We start from the raw sequence: 19,435 nt of genomic DNA on the forward strand, positions 1-19,435 counted from the left end.
CTAGAAAACATATGCACTGCTAAAGCAATTAAGATAAAAATAGCACATCAGACAGTCAGTGACGAGTGTGACACTCATTCTCACTATTTTCAGAACAATATCTCAGTACTTAATGCACAAATTATTCTGCTTTGTAGCTAGAAAAGCAGACGAGTTCTGCTGTCTACTGCTATCATCTTATCAACAGAGCGCTTTACAAAGTGCATCAAACCATATACATTCACTGTCTGTCAAGAAGGCTCACAATGCTGTTCACAGCAGTAGATCTACGCCCCGCAGGACTTCAGTTCCCGCACAGGGGGCGTGGATGTTCGTCTACTGCCACGAATGGTTGCTGCATGCACGCTCCCGCACACGTTCTTGCCGCCGCCCGTTAGCATGGATATCAGTGAATGGAACGCATCTAAGTGCCGGTGTCAATGATCGCTGGCATCGATGAGATGCCTGCAGTCATTGTAACAAACAAAGTTACCCTTGCATGAATTACTTCCTGTTTGCATACTGTTAGTATGTGGCAGGAAGAAAATGCGTGATGACATCTTGTAGCCAAATAACTATATATGTGTGTGTGTGTATATATATATATATATATATATATATATATATATATATATATATATATATATATATATATATATATATATATATACAAACATAAATAGTTAACTTTTTTAATTTGTATGTCATGTGGCACGGTGGCATGAGGGACAGTTAAGTTACAAGTCAATATATACTCTGTACAGCGCTGCTGAAGTTGTTGGCACTATATAAATACTAAATAATAATAATAATAATGTCATGGGGGTATATTACTGTTATCTTTGCAACTATGGGCTCATAATTAGTGATGGACGCAAAACAGAAAAAAATACACCTTCATTTCCAAATAAAATATTGTCGCCATATATTGTACTAAGGAAATATTTTAAACGTTGCAATAACCGGGGCCAAATAAAATGTGTGGGTTTTACTCACAGTAGAACAATTATTTTAAAACTATAATGGCCGAAAATTGAGAAATAATGATTTTTTTTCTTATTATTCCCGTTAAAATGCATTTAGAATAAAAGAATTCTTAGCATTATAAATGTACCACCCAAAGAACGCCTTATTGGTGGTGAAAAACAAGAGATAGATAATTTTGTTTTGATAAGTAGTTATAAAGTTATTGGCGAATGAATGGAAGGAGCGCTAACAGGTGAAAATTGCTCTCGCCCAGAAAGGGAAAAAACCCTTAGTAGGGATGTGGTTAAAAAATGCAGCATATGACCAGTTCTGCAGATAAGACCGCCTAGCATGAAGGATGAGCCTGACTCATCCATAAAAAATAGCTAGGAACGGTATGGACAAGTCAGGCTCATCCAGCAATTGCATTCACTCACTTGCGGCGTCGCTTGCGTGATCCCTCACTAGCACTTCGCGGCTTCCCTGTGAGTGCATTCCCATTCTTCCTCCATTTTTTCCTGTCCCTTGGCATGTCCCTGTGATTACGCTGCATGCGCCCCCTGGTGTTAGGCGTACGCAGCGTCATAACATCAGGCGGCAACTTGGATGCAATACAAACATCTGTATTCGATCCGATGTAAAAAATTCTATGTGTAAAAATAAAAAAAAGCTATGGACAGCCCTACTGCCCAAAGCAAGAAACATAGTAAAAAAAAAATTACTTTTTTTTATATTTTACACAAGCTTGCGTACAGCTTGCAAGACCGCAATAAATGTAACATGTTATTGTTGCGCATTGACTTCAATGCATTCCACCCCGAACATGGGCCTCCCGAACACCTCTTCTCTACCCACACCTCCCAAATAAGGGTCTCCCGTTTACCTATATAACACCCCCCCCCCCCCCCGCGCGCGCAATCGTGCAGAGCAAAGGCAGCCACATTGGTGCATATACTATTAGAGATGGCTCGAACCGTTCGCACACAAACTAATTAGCACGAACAACGTGGATTCGCGTTCGAGTCGAAGCTTTATCAAGTTCGACCCGCCCCCTGTACAACATCATTGGGCTAAACTTTGACCCTCTACATCATAATCAGCAAACATATGGCAGCCATTCAGGCTGCACTCCCTCCTGAAGCCCCCCTTCCTTATAAAAGGCAGCAGCGTCGGCCATTTTCTCACTCTGCCTGCTGCTGCTATAAGTGAGAGAAGGGAGAGAAGTTGCTGTAGAGATAGGGAAAGCTTAGTTAGGCTCTTGTTAGCTTGCTTGTTGCTGATATTTGTTGCTGAAAAGCACCACCAAAACAGCTCTTTTGAGAGCTAATGTTCTTATGTTTGTTTTTTTTGTGTGTGGTCCATTGACACTGCATATACAGCCCTGTCTGTCGCAGCTGGCCCTTGCTAATACTGTGCCAGGCCCAGCACTTTCAGCACACCTTTTCACTGCACCTGTGTGACTGCACATTGTATCGTACCACCAGCAGTCATTGCATACCTTTTCACTGCACCTGTGTGACTGCACATTGTAGCATACCACCAGTTGTCACTGCATACCTTTTCACTGCACCTGTGCGACTGCAGTACTGCACATTGTATTACACCAGCAGTCACTGCATACATTTTCACTGCACCTGTGTGACTGCACATTGTATCATACCACCAGCATTCACTGCATACCTTTTCACTGCACCTGTGTGACTGCAGTACTGCACATTGTATTATACCAGCAGTCACTGCATACCTTTCCACTGCATCTATGTGACTGCACATTGTATCATACCACCAGCAGTCACTGCATACTTTTGACTGCATCTGTGTGACTGCACATTGTATTTTACCAGCAGCCAGTGCATATCTTTCACTGCACCCGTGTGACTGCACATTGTATTATACCAGCAGTCAGTGCAAACCTTTCACTGCACCTGTGTGACTGCACGGTGTAGTATACCAGCAGTCACTGCATACCTTTCACTGCACCTGAGTGACTGCACATTGTATTATTATACCAGTCAGTGCATACCTTTCACTGCACCTGTGTGACTGCACATTGTATCATACCACCAGCAGTCAGTGCATACCTTTTCACTGCACATCGTATCATACCACCAGCAGTCACTGCATACCTTTTCACTGCACCTGTGTGACTGCACATTGTATCATACCACCAGCATTCACTGCATACCTTTTCACTGCACCTGTGTGACTGCAGTACTGCACATTGTATTATACCAGCAGTCACTGCATACCTTTTCACTGCACCTGTGTGACTGCACATTGTATCATACCACCAGCAGTCAGTGCATACCTTTCACTGCACCTGTGCGACTGCACATTGTATTAGAGCAGCAGTCACTGCATACCTTTCACTGCATCTGTGTGACTGCACATTGTATTTATACTAGCAGCCAGTGCAAACCTTTCACTGCACCTGTGTGACTGCACGGTGTAGTATACCAGCAGTCACTGCATACCTTTCACTGCACCTGTGTGACTGCACTTTGTGTTACTATACCAGTCAGTGCATACCTTTCACTGCATCTGTGTGACTGCACATTGTATTATACCAGCAGCCAGTGCATATCTTTTACTGCACCCGTGTGACTGCACATTGCATTATACCAGCAGTCAGTGCAAACCTTTCACTGCACCTGTGTGACTGCACGGTGTAGTATACCAGCAGTCACTGCATACCTTTCACTGCACCTGTGTGACTGCACATTGTATTATTATACCAGTCAGTGCATACCTTTCACTGCATCTGTGTGACTGCACATTGTATTATACCAGCAGTCAGTGCATACCTTTCACTGCACCTGCGTGACTGCACATTGTATCATACCACCAGCAGTCAGTGCATACCTTTTCACTGCACATCGTATCATACCACCAGCAGTCACTGCATATCTTTTCACTGCACCTGTGTGACTGCACATTGTATTATTATACCAGTTAGTGCATAGAGCATAGCTTTCACTGCATCTGTGTGACTGCACACAGATGCAGTCAGCTTGCCACGGTGAAGGGGCTTGCATATCACAATGAAGCAATGACCTATATGAAAATAAGGTCATTGCTTCATTGAGGACAGACCAAATTCAATCAGCTAGACAGTCACTGTTGTTCTGTCATTGAGCTACCTCAGCCGACCATATGGGCTGGAAAGCAGCCATCACCTGCACTCTCGCCAACGTGCGCACCAGCACGGCCATCTGTTTTTGGTGCGTTACACAGTGAGTTTGGTCTATCAGTGTGAAGCAGTACACTACTTACACTACCTGATCCATGTATACACACGCAACATGTTTTCAAGCACTTTAGGCCTCCAATTTAGGAATGCAATGTGATTTCTGCCTTTTAGGGATTATAACGCTGCTCTGCGTCAAATCCGGAATTTTCCCCGGGACTTTTGGCATGTATCCCACTCCGCCATGCCCCCCTCCAGGTGTTAGACCCCTTGAAACATCTTTTCCATCACTTATGTGGCCAGAAACGGTGTTTGTAGTTTTTCAAGTTCGCCTGCCCATTGAAGTCTAATGTGGTTCGCGATGTTCGCCGGTTCGCAAACTTTTTCGCAAGTTCGCGTTTGCGGTTCGCAAATCAAAATTCGCGGGTTCGCAACATCTCTATATACTATACCTAATTCTGTCAGGACAGATCCGCATCACTGCTCCGTGTAGCTGCAACGTGCATCCTGTTACCTTGCTACTCTCATCACCCTGCATGTCATGTGACAGGAAGTCACAAGCTAATAGGCTGCACAGCATGCCTACACCAAGTAGTGAAGAGGACTTGTCCCACCCGAATTAGGCAAAGTATACGCTCTGCTGTGGCTGCCGCTGCTCTGCACAGTCTTGGAGGTGCAGGGGGGGGAAAGGAGTTTGGGAGGTGGGAGCGAGCACACACAAGAAGCTGCCACTGTCTGGCCCCTTAGCCTCCGGGCCCCTCTGCGAGGCTTTTTACTAATATTACCCCAGTGGAGTTGTCTTTAGCAGAATCCACAAAACTTTATTTAAAGCTGCTGAGTGATTCACGTACACGGCTTCTTTCCAAAACCTAAATTACTGCTTTCAACTGAACTGAACTTTCAAAGCTCTTATTAATTCTCCTCCCAGCGCTCCGGAGTTTAAGGTCTCCTATGTCTCCTTGTTGCACGTGGCTGAGCAGTTACACACCATGAAAAGATCACGCTCATCTCCAGAAGCTGATCAACAATAATACCATACTGCTTCATAAAGCACAATAAGCAAATACAATAGCTATATCAGCACACTGTGTCATGGAGTCCTGATAATTACAGCGTTTTCTGCATGCAGTGCGTGGCTGCCGCTTTATTATCTGAGCTTATTGTACAGGAAGGATACAACCCCTCATTAAGTATTTTAAAGGGGTATCAGGGAATATATCTGAATCACATGCTCTACCAATGTGATAAATACTTTAAAGGTTAAACAACCATCTGCATACGCTGAATATCAGCATAAACAGTGTCAATAATAGTGTGTAAGGGTAATGATATACTGTATATGCAGGTACCAGACCGCCTGCTGTCAGCAATGTAATCAGTGTAATGTGATTGGAGATTCTCCTCTCCTCCCTCTATAGACACCCTACACAACATCCTGTGTTTACAAATTAGCTGCTCTGCCATGGCAGAAGAGATTCCTGAGATGACATAGCTGAGAGATCAAATTACAGATGTGATTAGCAGTGATGAGCGAAAATGCCAATATTCTTTTCACATTCATTTATGTGAAAATAATGTTAAATTAGATATTTGAGCAAAATTGCCATTGAAAAATCAGGCTTTTTGCATTTTTCGCTCTATTTGCGAATTTTCACTGTAAAATATCATTTTTCCAGCGTTTTCATGGTAAAAATTGTCACAGTAAAATATTGGTTTTCCACATTGCTGTGTTTTTTCGTGTTTCACTGAAAAGATATTGATTTTTCATGTACATTTCTCAAAATCGAAAATTGCATTTTCGTTTTAAAAATAGCTGGTGCAAATTCATAAGCAACACTGGGATTAGACATAGATGAGATGGAATTAGACAGGCTAAACTCTCTAAATAATGTTCTCCTTCTGTCCTGTGCAAGAGTTCAGGTTCACTTTAAAGGGCAACTATCAAAGTTAACAAAAAATGTAAGTGCTACATATATTTCCAGTATTTACTATAGCAATACAAAGGTTTCTTTTTCATCTTTTCATGTTTTATATGAAGAAAATTACATTTACAGAGAACAGTTCTCTCTGTGGGCATTACTTTGGAGGACTGTGCCCAGCACATCCGGTATACAGAAACAATCTTCACTGGCTCTAATACTGTGACTGGAATCTGTTCAGAACAATATAAAGCAGAAATATAGCTTCAAATGTGTGTAAATAATCATCAGCTGAAGCTCTGTGTTCCTGTCTGCGTATGTCTCTCTTTGCCAATTGCCACACAGTGTAGAGTAAACAGTTTACTGCCTAGCTTTGACTATACACCCCCCCCCCCCCCACACCCCCCACCCCCCGGATGCTGACACAAAATTGTTACAAAGTAGCTGGTGAACAAGGGTTTTTTTGTTTTTTTTTACACAGGCTGCGCTGAGAGACCTCTGAAAGGCATTCTAGTGTTGCTGGCAGACAGGTATGTGGAGTTTACAGAAAAACAGCTTCTTTGATAGATGTTCTTTAAGGACAAATATACTGTACTTATTACTAGGGATGAGCATTCCAATTTGGAATGATTCAGGACAGAACTCAAATCTCAATTAAAGTGGACCGTGGTGGGCGGGGGAGGCGGGTTAACTCACCCTTGTCACGCCTCTGTGTGCTGCTCTCTATGTTGTGTTCCAGCTCTCTGGTTACTTCCCCCTTTCGGGCTGTGAAGGAGGAAGTATTTGAGAGCTGGAATGCCATGTGGAGGCGTCGCACAGAGGCAGCGATAAGGATGAGTAAACACCCTCCACCTCCCATCTGCCCGGTCTGCTTTTGTTGGGATTTGAGTTTTGTTCCAAATCATTCAAATTAGAGCGCTCATCCCTACTTATCACTAGCAAAAGGTGTTGGCAGTTGCACCTGTGCAATTGCGTTCATGGCAACTGGTCCCTAGATCTAAGATGGCGCCGGACTCGAATGCCTCGGCCACAGGGCTCTGACCTTTTTTACTTTTTTAGATGTCATCTCTCCCTCTACTCACTTCCAAGCTCCTCTTCATGCTGAGGTAGGATGTGGAGGACATGGGCATGCTGGTCTTGCACTGCACCGGCCACCGGGTCGCAGTCTGCAGGTCTACGAGGAAATCATCTGTGTGGGGGCCCACGTGCAGGACCCAGGAAGCAGTGCGCAGGCATGAAGGAGTAGCACGGTACCTGTTGATCTACCGCCGCTGCCTCCAGATCACCAGCATCACCACCCACGCTGATCCCACCAGCGGCTGCGCAGCTTGTCGCCCGTGACGGCTCCCTGCAGAGAGGCCCCCATCCTCCACACATTCCAGCCATAGGGGATGACACCATGCAGGCCGCCGGCCCCCGCCACAGATTCGGACATGGGGCAAGTGCGCACCATCCTCTGCTGGCTCCCGGCACAAGCTACGTCCTCCATGTGGGTCTGCCCAGCCAACATGTCTTTCTGACATCGCCGCCACGTGGAGTTTTCGGCTGCATGCAGGGGGCCACACAGGATCCCCTGCAATCCGGCGGGGCTGTCTGCCGCTGGAGAGCTTGGCAGGCTCTGCTGCTCCACTTCACCCTCGTTTCTGTGCTCCATCCATCATCTGCCTGCCGCCCCAGCACTCATCATCTGCCTACTGCCTGTAAAAAGGTCAGTCAGCCCACACACAGGGGCAGGCAGCTGGGTTCCGCTGCAGCCATACCATCGCAACAGCCCCTCCATGATCCGACCTGTCCGCAATGCCCAGATCTCCAGCGCAAAACCAGCCATCAGGACACTAACCGGCCAGGTCACACTGTAATTCGAAGGGGACTCCTTCTCACTGTTCGTTTTTCCCCTTCTTTCTTTACTCTCCTCTCTCCCTCTTCCCAGATCGGACCCGGGCATCCGATTCAAAGTATTGCTGCAGAAGCGTTTTGAGTGCCATGTACGGCAGCGGATTACCCCCTGGTCCTTCTCCTGGTCTATCCTTCATGTATCCCTCTCTATCTATGCTTTATATTTTTATGCCTGCATAAGCACTGAACCTACTGTATGTATCTGTATGCACTTTATGTATATACTGTATATCTACTGTATGCCTTTCTACTGTACCACCACCGACCCGGTTGTGCCAAAATCAATTCCGGGTACAACTCTTGTTGTACTTGGCGAAATAAATTCTGATTCTGATGTCAGAACAGTCATGAATAGAGTTTCAGTCATGAACAGAAGCTTTCTGCTGTGTTCACCAGGGGTGAACTCATTACCTATAATGCCCAGCGTGACCTTTAAACTAAAATTAAACATGTGGCAGATGAAACAAGTTCCTGTGTTTTCCCAATCTGCTCCATTGTTCCATTGTACCCCTTTGAATGCTCACCGACTGGACCAATCACAGGCTACTGTGCATGCGTGACCCTGGCTGCGCTCCTTTTAGATCTCGCTCCCGCTGCGCATGAGCGGTTTAGCGGTTTGCAAAGAGAAAAAATTATGATATAATGAATTAGTTGTGTAGTACGGATAATTACTAGAACATTAGTAGCAAAGTAAATATTGTCATATTTTTATTTTTAGTTATATAGATTTTTTTTATAACATTGCATCATTCTCTAATATTTAAAGTTTACACGCTACTCAGCATTCTAAATTATTTTACAGAGCAGGCCAGTGAAATTTTTAACTGTTCTCTGCAGGAAAAAAAAAACAATAACAATACAGTGCCCGACACTTGACATAATAAGCTTCAGAAGACAGAGCTCTCTGCAACAAAAGTCGTGGAGCTCAATGGTTCTTTTGCATAGATAACAACTGGAGTTTCTTAACTCTTCCTGTGCTGGAAACAATATTAGACTTATGTCTCTGCTCCTAATGTTTTATTTCTTAGCTGTACTACACAACACAAATAATTATATCATAATTTTTTCCGCTTCAGTGTCTCTTTAAATTGACTTATGTATGATGAAACTGTAAAAAGAACTATACATTATTGGTGCGTATTCACAAGTGTCCTTCAGCAGTAAAGCCACAGCTTCAAGGTGAAATGCCTCCATCCACATGAACACGTTTAACCTTGTCATATAAAGGCTCTCCAGATGCATCAGGAAGGCCAAAGAAACTGCTGAGCTCAACACTGAATTCCATAATGATGCCGCATCAGCCCCTCCCGAACACCCCTCCCCCCACACATTGCCCATGCATTGTAACCTCACCTGCTCCAGCTGCCACGACTGTCCAGATGCTCCTGGTCTCCTCAGTTGTCTCCCCCTAAGCACGGTTGTTACACGCATCCACCACGTACCCCTAAGCACGGTTGTTACACGCATCCACCACGTACTGGTGCGCATAGAACGTGGCACATCTATGGGAAGCAGCGGACAAGACTGGGTCACCGCATTTGTGAGCTTTCCAAAGGACAGGTGCCGAGGCTTTGGTTGGGTGATGTCACATTTACGGGGACGGCAGCCAGGGGTCTGTCGCATTCGTTGTCATAACGCACGCCATTACAGACATGCACCCAATCAACCCTGTTGGACCGAGATTTTTGAAATTGGTCGAATTGTTGATATTGAATCAAATGGTTGATCGGCCTGCAATATCGCTAGATGTATGGCAAGCTTAAAGGTGCCCATACATCTAGCGATGATGGGCAGATTCAACCAAGAGACAGATCTCTTACTGATCGAATCTGATTAGAGAGAGATTTGTTGACTGCCCATACATTGCAGGCCGATTTCCAATCAATTTCAGCCAAAAATTCCTTGGGAATCGGCCTTGAACGCCACCTAGCCCTTCTACTGTATAAATGTGCCCCCCGTGTGTGTGCATTTACATTTTTTTGGCGGGGTTTTAATATCCTAATGCCCTATAAACTAAACAAGCCTCGCCAGCAGCTCCGCCAGCGCTTAAGCATTCTGACTGAGTCCTATGTAGCAAGGGCTTATGGGAGCTCAGTCTAGGCAGGAGGAGGAGGAGGTGTTACTAGTCAGTGATTTCAGAGGCAGAGGGGAGGAGAGAGGAGGAGAGGGGAGTGAAGTTTTCACAGGCTGAGGGTAGGAGATGCAGCGCAGCTTGCCTGTGTGATAACAAGCAGAACATGGCTGCTCTCGTTGTATCACAGGAAGAAATAATCATAAACCATTGAAGCTGTTTGCAGCTAGATATGCTGTGTAAGCGGATCCGCTTTAACTCTCTGAGCAACTCTAGAATAAATCACGATTGTTAAGCTACACATAAAAAGCAAAATGAAGCTCTCCCTGCCAAAGCAGTCTATACTCTCAGCTTGCTGTCATTCCAATTAGTAACTACCTCAAACAAACACTCCAGGGTGGAGGAGAGCCAAGTCCTCTCCAAACAGAGATCTTCTCAGTGGAAAAGAAGGAAAATCAAATCTCTTTATCGTCTAGGCAAATATTTACCCTTCCCAAAAATGGGTCTCAATTCCATTTTTGTGTGACGGGCATAAAACGACTGAACGAGAGCAAACTCATTTATTATGTCTGTAATAAAAAAAAGGGACATGGTAAAGAGCCACTTTCTAAATTACTCATCATAAACTGCATACTAATGTGGGATCATTAACCACGGATGAAGATATATGAAAGACTGGAGCGCGACGACTGAGAGCGGAATTTACTCTGCAAATCTGCCTTTTCCACTCAGGGAAATGACAATTAGTTTACAGCTGCATTTAAGCACGCTGACTCTATTTAAAGTGTAATTCCAGTCCCAGAAATGGAGCTGTACAGCCATTAGGGAGGCCTGGCTGAAAACTAAATAGTCTACTGTTCAATTTAAATCCAGGTTATTTTTAGGCATAGGCAAGCTAGACAGGCCTGGGGCCACTGAAGGTACTGGTCTGAATACCTTTCTGACCCTACATGGGCAAGTTAAACTACTACGAAAACTGTACATTTCAGGCAAATAGCAGTGCTGTGCTTACATACTGACCTGAATACTACATTATTATGCAAGATGTGACCAGAGGGGTTAGAATTGGGATTCTTATGAAGATCTCTCTGGGTTAAGGGCAGGTAGGGTAACCACACAGTCAATATGGCATTAAGAAACCATTTTTTAATTGTATGTTATGCCAGACTATATTTATTTGTATAGCAACCAAATAAACATAAGGAACAGGAGTAGGTGCCAACAAGGAAGTACAATTTTTAGACCTAGATTTTTAGTCCTGGAAACAAAAATAAGAACATGTGAAGTTCTGGCACTAGTCTACTTTAGGGGACCCAGCAGGAAACCTCATAGGAAAATTATTTTAACAAGATAGGAGCACCTTCTGAAATTGCTAAGTTTCACATAGGTTGCAGTAAACTATGCCCACACTATTCGGCCAATTACAACGCACTATGTTGTAGAGGGTGCTGTGATTGCAGAAGTGTCCCCTACGTTAGGTTTCCTGATGGGTCCTGTAAACTAGACTAGTGCCGAAGTCCTATTTAAAAATAATTTTAAAAACATGGTTATAACAGCTTGATCTCCAAGTCTTCACAACAGGATGAATGGATCCATATAAGGAAACCTTAAAGGGGCACTAAGGCGAAATATTGTATAATTTAAAATATGTGCAAACATAGACATATAAGAAGTACCATATGTTTTTTCCAGAGTAAAATGAGCCATAAATTACTTTTGTCCTATGTTGCTGTCACTTACAGTAGGTAGTAGAAATCTGACAGAAGTGACAGGTTTTGGACTAGTCCATCTCTTCATAGGGGATTCTCAGCAAGGCTTTTATTCTTTATAAAGATATTCCCTAAAAAGGATTTAAACAATGATGCTGCCCAGCTTCCCTGTTCATTGTACACTTTTTTGGTAGTTGGACAGAGCAACTGCCATTCACTAAGTGCTTTTGAAAATAAATAACTCCCTGAGAATCCCCCATGAAGAGAATAAAGCCTATCCAAAACCTGTCGCTTCTGTCAGATTTCTACTACCCACTGTAAGTGACAGAAACATAGGAGAAAAGTAATTTATGACTCATTTTACTCTGGGAAAAGCGTACTTCTTATTTGTATATGTTTGCACATATTTAAACTTTTCCAATTCTTTCGCTATAGTGCCCCTTTAATGCTGGTGGTAAACATAAGAGATGGTATCATGACTCTCATACACTCATCATACAATCATCTTTATAGTAGCACTGGAAAAAAAAGACTGCTCTTGTATGCAGCTAGATAATGCACGATAGTGTATGATCCCTACTAGGGCACCATCTACCCAGTGGCGTAACTAAGGAACATGGGACCCCATTGTAAGATTTACATGGTGCCCCAAGCGCTCTATTCCTATAGATTGTGAGCTTGCAAGGGCTTGGAGAGCACCTGGTTGGCTGCTCCCTATAGGCCTGGTTCACACATAAATCTGGACATTTCTGGTCCGGTCCAGTACTGTCTTGTCCTGTCAGTTAAGCATCCGTTTTGCATCCATTATCTATCAGTTTTACCTGACTGGACCGGAAATGTACACCTTTTATGTGTGAACACAGCTATATTGCCTCAGAACTGCTGTAAGAGCAATGAAAGCTTCTGAAACAATCAAAATTGGCGGTTGTTGAGCAGAAGTTGGCACCAGTGATAGGGCCTGTTTCCACTACACGCATGAATGGATGCAGAAAAACTGACCTCAATGAATGCCTATGTGAAATTCTGCATCAGAAAAATTGCGTTTAGTGGAAATAGGCTCATAGGCATTCATTGGAGTCCGTTTTTCTGCATCCAATATGTTTGTAGTGGGAACAGGCCCTTAGTGCTAGCCTCGTGCTATTTATATATACAGTAGTATCTCGTTATAGTAAGCTCTGATATAGTAAACCTCTGGCTATATTAACCCCTTCAGGACCGTATGCTTACACCCCCCATCCCCCTCCCCAGTGACCAGGCTAATTTTTACAATTTAGGCCACACTCACTGCAGGGCCATACAACTCAGCACACAAGTTATCCCCCTTTTCTGCCCACCAACAGAGTTTTCTGTTGGTGGGCTCTGACCCCTGCTGGGATTTTTGTTTGTTTTTCTTTATCTATTTATTGTTTTTTTCTTAATAAATATTACTATTTTTTTTTTTAATCCCCTCCTTCCCTCCCCCCACCAGCCAATCCCAGCGATCGGCTCTCATAGACATCAGCATATGAGAGCCGATTGCTCTCTGTGCCTCCCAAGGGGACAGCAGAGTGTCACACGGCTATGCCCAGTACAGCGCTGCCCTAGATCGCAGTGCTGTACATTGTCAAGAGACGGCGCTTTCACCTTCTAACAGTCTCCTACCGGCGATCGCATCGGCGCGCGCAATCACCTGTAAAACCCCACCCCAGGACTTCACGCGTTGAGCAGTCCTGGGGCTGCTGCTATGTTCACGCCAATTGCCGTGGAGCGGTTGGTAAAGAGTTAGACTCAGTCCTCAGGTCCCAGTAAATACGTCTGTATAAATATACAATGTATGACCAATTCTGACATAATAAACTTGTAATATAGTAAACTACTTTTCCTGGTCCCTCAGAGTTTACTATAAAGGGAGTCTACTGTATTGCTAACAACTATAGTGCCTAATTTACCAAACGACTGTGAAGCACATCCAGAGCCAGGACAAGGTCCTCCAGCACCCAAGGCTGAGACACCAAAGTGCGCCCCTCCATCCCTCCCACCCCAGCCATCACACACTGATTGCTATTAGACTAAGAGGTGCCCCAGAGCCCCCAACACCTTAAAGGGAACCTAAACTGAGAGGGATATGGATGTTTCCTTCTAAACAATACCAGTTGCCTGGCAGCCTTGCTGATCTCTTTAGCTACAGTAGAGGATAAGTCACACACCTGAAACAAGCATGCAGCTAATCCAGTCTGACTTCAGTCAGAGCACCTGATCTGCATGCTTGTTGAGGGGCTGTGGCTGAAAGTATTAGAGACACAGCCAGGATCAGCAGGAGAGTCAGGCAACTGGTATTATTTTAAAAGGAAAATTCCATAGCCTTCTCAGTTTAGGTTCCCTTTAATCTCTAGTTATCTGGCTGCAGTTACTACCATGTATCCCCTTTTCTAATTTCTCTCTGCTTCAAACACAATAGGGGAATGATAGCTGAGTGAGTCCCTCCTACACTGCGCCCTGAGGCTGGAGCCTCTCTCACCTCTGCCTTGGCCCAGCCCTGAGTACACCTATAAGTCGCTTGCAATTTTTCGCTTAGAATTTTTGTTTTCCCCACTGAATCCAACTCATTTCTGATTTTGTAGAAATCATACTTTTCTTTAAAACTTTTACATTTCACTAGATTGAAGGCAAAACTGAATAAAGGCAATTTCACCCGTCCTAACTGGGCAAGCGCCAGTCTGAAAAAATATACTCAAAGGCTATTCTGAAGTCATTATAGTACAATCCCCGGGGTGCCAGAGAGTCCCCCACATTTCCGTCTCCGGTCACGGGTCTGTTACTCCTCAGAGCCTCATTTTTTTTCCAGTAATAATAACTTCTTCCTCTTCATCTTCTGACTAAAAACGCCACTTTACTTTAAGTCTTCTATTAAACGGTTTCATTTTCGTCGAGTGTTTTTAATGATTTTTTTCCTCGACTGCATCAAATTCTCATTCAGACGCACTTCCCCAACTCCCGTTTCCATGGCAGCTGGGCTGCTATTATAATTTATATTCCGGAAATTACAGATGACAAAGGCACGGGCTCTGTTCAGTCTAATAGAAGCTCTCTAGTGTTGGGCGAACATCTAGATGTTCGGGTTCGGGCCGAACAGGCCGAACATGGCCGCGATGTTCGGGTGTTCGACCCGAACTCCGAACATAATGGAAGTCAATGGGGACCCGAACTTTTGTGGTTTGTAAAGCCTCCTTACATGCTACATACCCCAAATTTGCAGGGTATGTGCACCTTGGGAGTGGGTACAAGAGGAAAAAAAAATTAGCAAAAAGAGCTTATAGTTTTTGAGAAAATCGATTTTAAAGTTTCAAAGGGAAAACTGTCTTTTAAATGCGGGAAATGTCTGTTTTCTTTGCACAGGTAACATGTTTTTTGTCGGCATGCAGTCATAAATGTAATACATATAAGAGGTTCCAGGAAAAGGGACCGGTAACGCTAACCCAGCAGCAGCACACGTGATGGAACAGGAGGAGGGTGGCGCAGGAGGAGAAGAAGGCCACGCTTTGTGAGACACAACAACCCCGGCCTTGCATGAGGGCAAGAAGCGTGCGGATAGCAGGCTTTGTACCGCCATGCAGTCATAAATGTAATAAAGATAAGTGGTTCAATAAACAGGGACCACGCGGCAACGCTAACCCAGCAGCAGCAGACGTGATGGAACAGGAGCAGGCGCAGGAGGAGAAGGCCACGCTTTGTGAGACACAACAACCCAGGCCTTGCATGAGGGCAAGAAGCGTGCGGATAGCAGGCTTTGTACCGCCATGCAGTCATAAATGTAATAAAGATAAGTGGTTCAATAAACAGGGACCACGCGGCAACGCTAACCCAGCAGCAGCAGACGTGATGGAACAGGAGCAGGCGCAGGAGGAGAAGGCCACGCTTTGTGAGACACAACAACCCAGGCCTTGCATGAGGGCAAGAAGCGTGCGGATAGCATGCTTTGTACCGCCATGCAGTCATAAATGTAATAAAGATAAGTGGTTCAATAAACAGGGACCACGCGGCAACGCTAACCCAGCAGCAGCAGACGTGATGGAACAGGAGCAGGCGCAGGAGGAGAAGGCCACGCTTTGTGAGACACAACAACCCAGGCCTTGCATGTGGACAAAAAGCGTGCGGATATAGCAGCAATGCTTTTTGCCGCCATGCAGTCATAAATGTAATACAGATGAGAGGTTCAATAAACAGGGCCCGGAAACGCAACACCATCCCAGATGTTCATTGGTCATGTTACTTGGTTGGGGTCCTGGAGTGTTGCGTAGTCATTTCCAATCCAGGATTGATTCATTTTAATTTGAGTCAGACGGTCTGCATTGTCTGTAGAGAGGCGGATACGCCGATCTGTGACGATGCCTCCGGCAGCACTGAAACAGCGTTCCGACATAACGCTGGCTGCCGGGCAAGCCAGCACCTCTATTGCGTACATTGCCAGTTCGTGCCAGGTGTCTAGCTTCGATACCCAATAGTTGAAGGGTGCAGATGGATGGTTCGACACAGCTACGCCATCTGACATGTAGTCCTTGACCATCTTCTCCAGGCGATCGGTGTTGGAGGTGGATCTGCACGCTTGCTGTTCAGTGGGCTGCGGCTGCATGGGTGTCAGAAAATTTTCCCACTCCAAGGACACTGCCGATACCATTCCCTTTTGGGTACTAGCTGCGGCTTGCGTTGTTTGCTGCCCTCCTGGTCGTCCTGGGTTTGCGGAAGTCAGTCTGTCTGCGTACAACTGGCTAGAGGAGGGGGAGGATGTCAATCTCCTCTCTAAAGTCTCCACAAGGGCCTGCTGGTATTCTTCCATTTTGACCTGTCTGACTCTTTCTTCAAGCAGTTTTGGAACATTGTGTTTGTACCGTGGATCCAGAAGGGTATAAACCCAGTAATTGGTGTTGTCCAGAATGCGCACAATGCGTGGGTCACGTTCAATGCAGTCTAGCATGAATTGAGCCATGTGTGCCAGAGTCCTACCAGAATCCTCATCATCCTCTTGTGAGCGTTGTGATAGTTGTTGTGATGCATCATAGTCGTCACCTTCCTCCTGGTCTGCTTCTGCTGACCATTCGCGTTGAATTGTGGAAGTCCAACGTGCACCGCTCTGGCCCTCGTCAGTGGTGGCATGAAATTCCTGCTCCAACTCCAGCTGTTCCTCCTCCTCTTCTTCGTCATAGCTGCTGGGGCCAGCGTTCCCTGAGGCGGATGGCCTGATGTTGGTACCATCACGCTGATCGTTTTCTCCTTCAGATTCCCCCAGTTGCATCATGACAGCTGTTTCCTTGATTTTTAACATCGACCTCTTCAGTAAACACAGCAGTGGTATGGTAATGCTGACTGAAGAGTTGTCACTGCTCACAAGCAACGTGGATTGCTCAAAATTTTGGAGGACTTGGCAGAGGTCCAACATGTTGGCCCAATCGGATCCACAGAAGCTTGGCAGCTGGCCGGATGCGCCTCGGTACTGCGCCGTCATGTACTGGACCACTGCACTCTTCTGCTCGCAAAAGCGGGCTAGCATGTGCAGCGTAGAATTCCAGCGCGTAGGGACATCACACAGCAAGCGATGGTGGGGGAGATTGAAGCGCTCCTGCATCTTGGCGAGTGCCCCCGAAGCAGTACTGGAATTTCTACAATGTTTGGACACTCGACGCACCTTCAACAGCAGATCGGGCACGCCTGGGTATGTCCTCAGGAACCGCTGAACTACTAGGTTCATCACGTGCGCCAGGCAAGGGATGTGTGTCAGCTTAGCCAACCTTAAAGCGCGAATGAGATTACTCCCATTATCACACACAACCATGCCCGGTTTCAGGTCCAGCGGTGCCAGCCACAAATCCGTCTGTTCCTTTATTCCCCTCCAAATTTCCTCCCCTGTGTGCTGCTTATCCCCAAGGCAGATTAGCTTCAGCAACGCTTGTTGACGCATGCCAACAGCTGTGCTGCACTGCTTCCACGATCCTACTGCTGCTGGGTTAGCGTTTCCGGATGAGGTACAGCTTTGAGATGCGTTGGAGGAGAAGGAGTCAGAGAGGTAGGTGCTGCTGTTATCCAGTGGGAGGGACGGCGGTGCAGCTGTTTGTGGCGTGGGCAACACCCGTGCCGTAGCAGGTGAGGAATCGCTGCCAGGCTCCACAAGGTTCACCCAGTGCGCGGTAAGGGAGATGTATCGACCCTGGCCGAACGCACTCGTCCAGGTGTCAGTGGTGAGGTGAACCTTGCAGGCAACGGCATTCTTCAAGCTTCGGGTTATTTTGCTGACCACGTGCTCATGCAACTCAGGCACTGCAGAGCGTGCAAAGTGGTAGCGGCTGGGAACCACGTAACGTGGGATGGCCACTGACATCATGCCCTTGAAGCTGTTTGTCTCCACCAATCGATATGGCAGCATTTCGCAGGCCAGAAGCTTGGCTATGCTGGCTGTTACTGCCACGGCCCGGGGGTCATTTGCTGGCAATTTCCTCTTGCGCTCAAACATCTCCGACACAGACAACTGAACCGTAGCGCTGCACACGGAAGGGCTGTTGGTTGTTGTGTTTGATGAACACTGGGAGACCTCAAGAGCACTACTCCGGAAAGTGACAGTGTCAGCGTCGTCTGATGTTTGTGAATGTTGTGAACCACGCAATGGCTGGGCTACTGCTGCTGCTGAGGCGGGTCTGGTGAACCCAAGGGAGGCAGTGTTGTTTCTGGTACCCTGTCCTGACGCGTTTGCCCAAAGAGTGGGATGTTTGGATAGCATGTGACGGCTCATGCTGGTGGTGGAGAGGTTGTTAATATTTTTCCCCCTGCTCAGGCGGGTCTTGCACACCTTGCAAATCGCCATGGTAACATCCTCAGTGCAGTCTTCAAAGAAAGCCCAGACTTTGGAGCACCTGCCTCCTTGCTGGCGATTTCTGTTTGCTCCTCTTTTGCCTCTCACTTGAACTTCCACGCTTGTGGTGCCTGAAATTGCGCGCCGCCTACCTTGTGGCACAAGGCGAACTCGTGCAGCAGTGTGTTCTTCAACAGACTCATCTGTGCTGCTGCTACGACGGCGATGTTCTCGTTCACAAACAAAATCTGGGTCTCTGTCCACATTGTCCATACCCTCCTCTTCCATCTCCTCAAACTCGTCATATGTCATTGTGGGCCACCGCCGTGGAGTAGAGCTCCCCACAACAACCTCTGCGCAGCACACTCCAACGTCGTCTTCCAGATCTTGTCGGCCGACCTCCTGCAATTGCAACCCCTCCTGCCCAAATTGCTCTGGGATTTGGGTTTCCGAGTCCTCTTCGGACTCGCCTCGTATTTCAGTGCGCGGTGCATTTCCCACAGTTAACGGTTGTGAATCCAGGCACAACATTTCTGGCTGTTCCTCCATTGACCTTTGAAAGGTGGAAGTTTGTTGGGCTGGGAATAGCTCCTGCGAATACCCCATTGTGTCCTGAGGTAATTCATCGGACTGGTTATCTGGCAGTTGTGTGCGTGGTGTCGCTGCCGGTTGTGTCAGCTTTGTGCCCACTGGCTCCTTGTAACTGGCTGAGGACTCGGACCTCGTGCGTGATGTGCTGGTGCTGCTTAACCCACTGCTGGACGCTTGAGAGGTCATCCAAGTAATTATCTGGTCCTGTTCTTTTGGATTTGTGAGGGTTGTTGTCCTGGACAACATGGGCGGTATTGAGTGGGTTTTCTTGGGTGCTCCCCTGTGGCCTGTACGTGAACC

This window comes from Hyperolius riggenbachi, chromosome 7 (assembly GCF_040937935.1).
Source record: "Hyperolius riggenbachi isolate aHypRig1 chromosome 7, aHypRig1.pri, whole genome shotgun sequence".
NCBI classification, from domain to species: Eukaryota; Metazoa; Chordata; class Amphibia; order Anura; family Hyperoliidae; genus Hyperolius; species Hyperolius riggenbachi.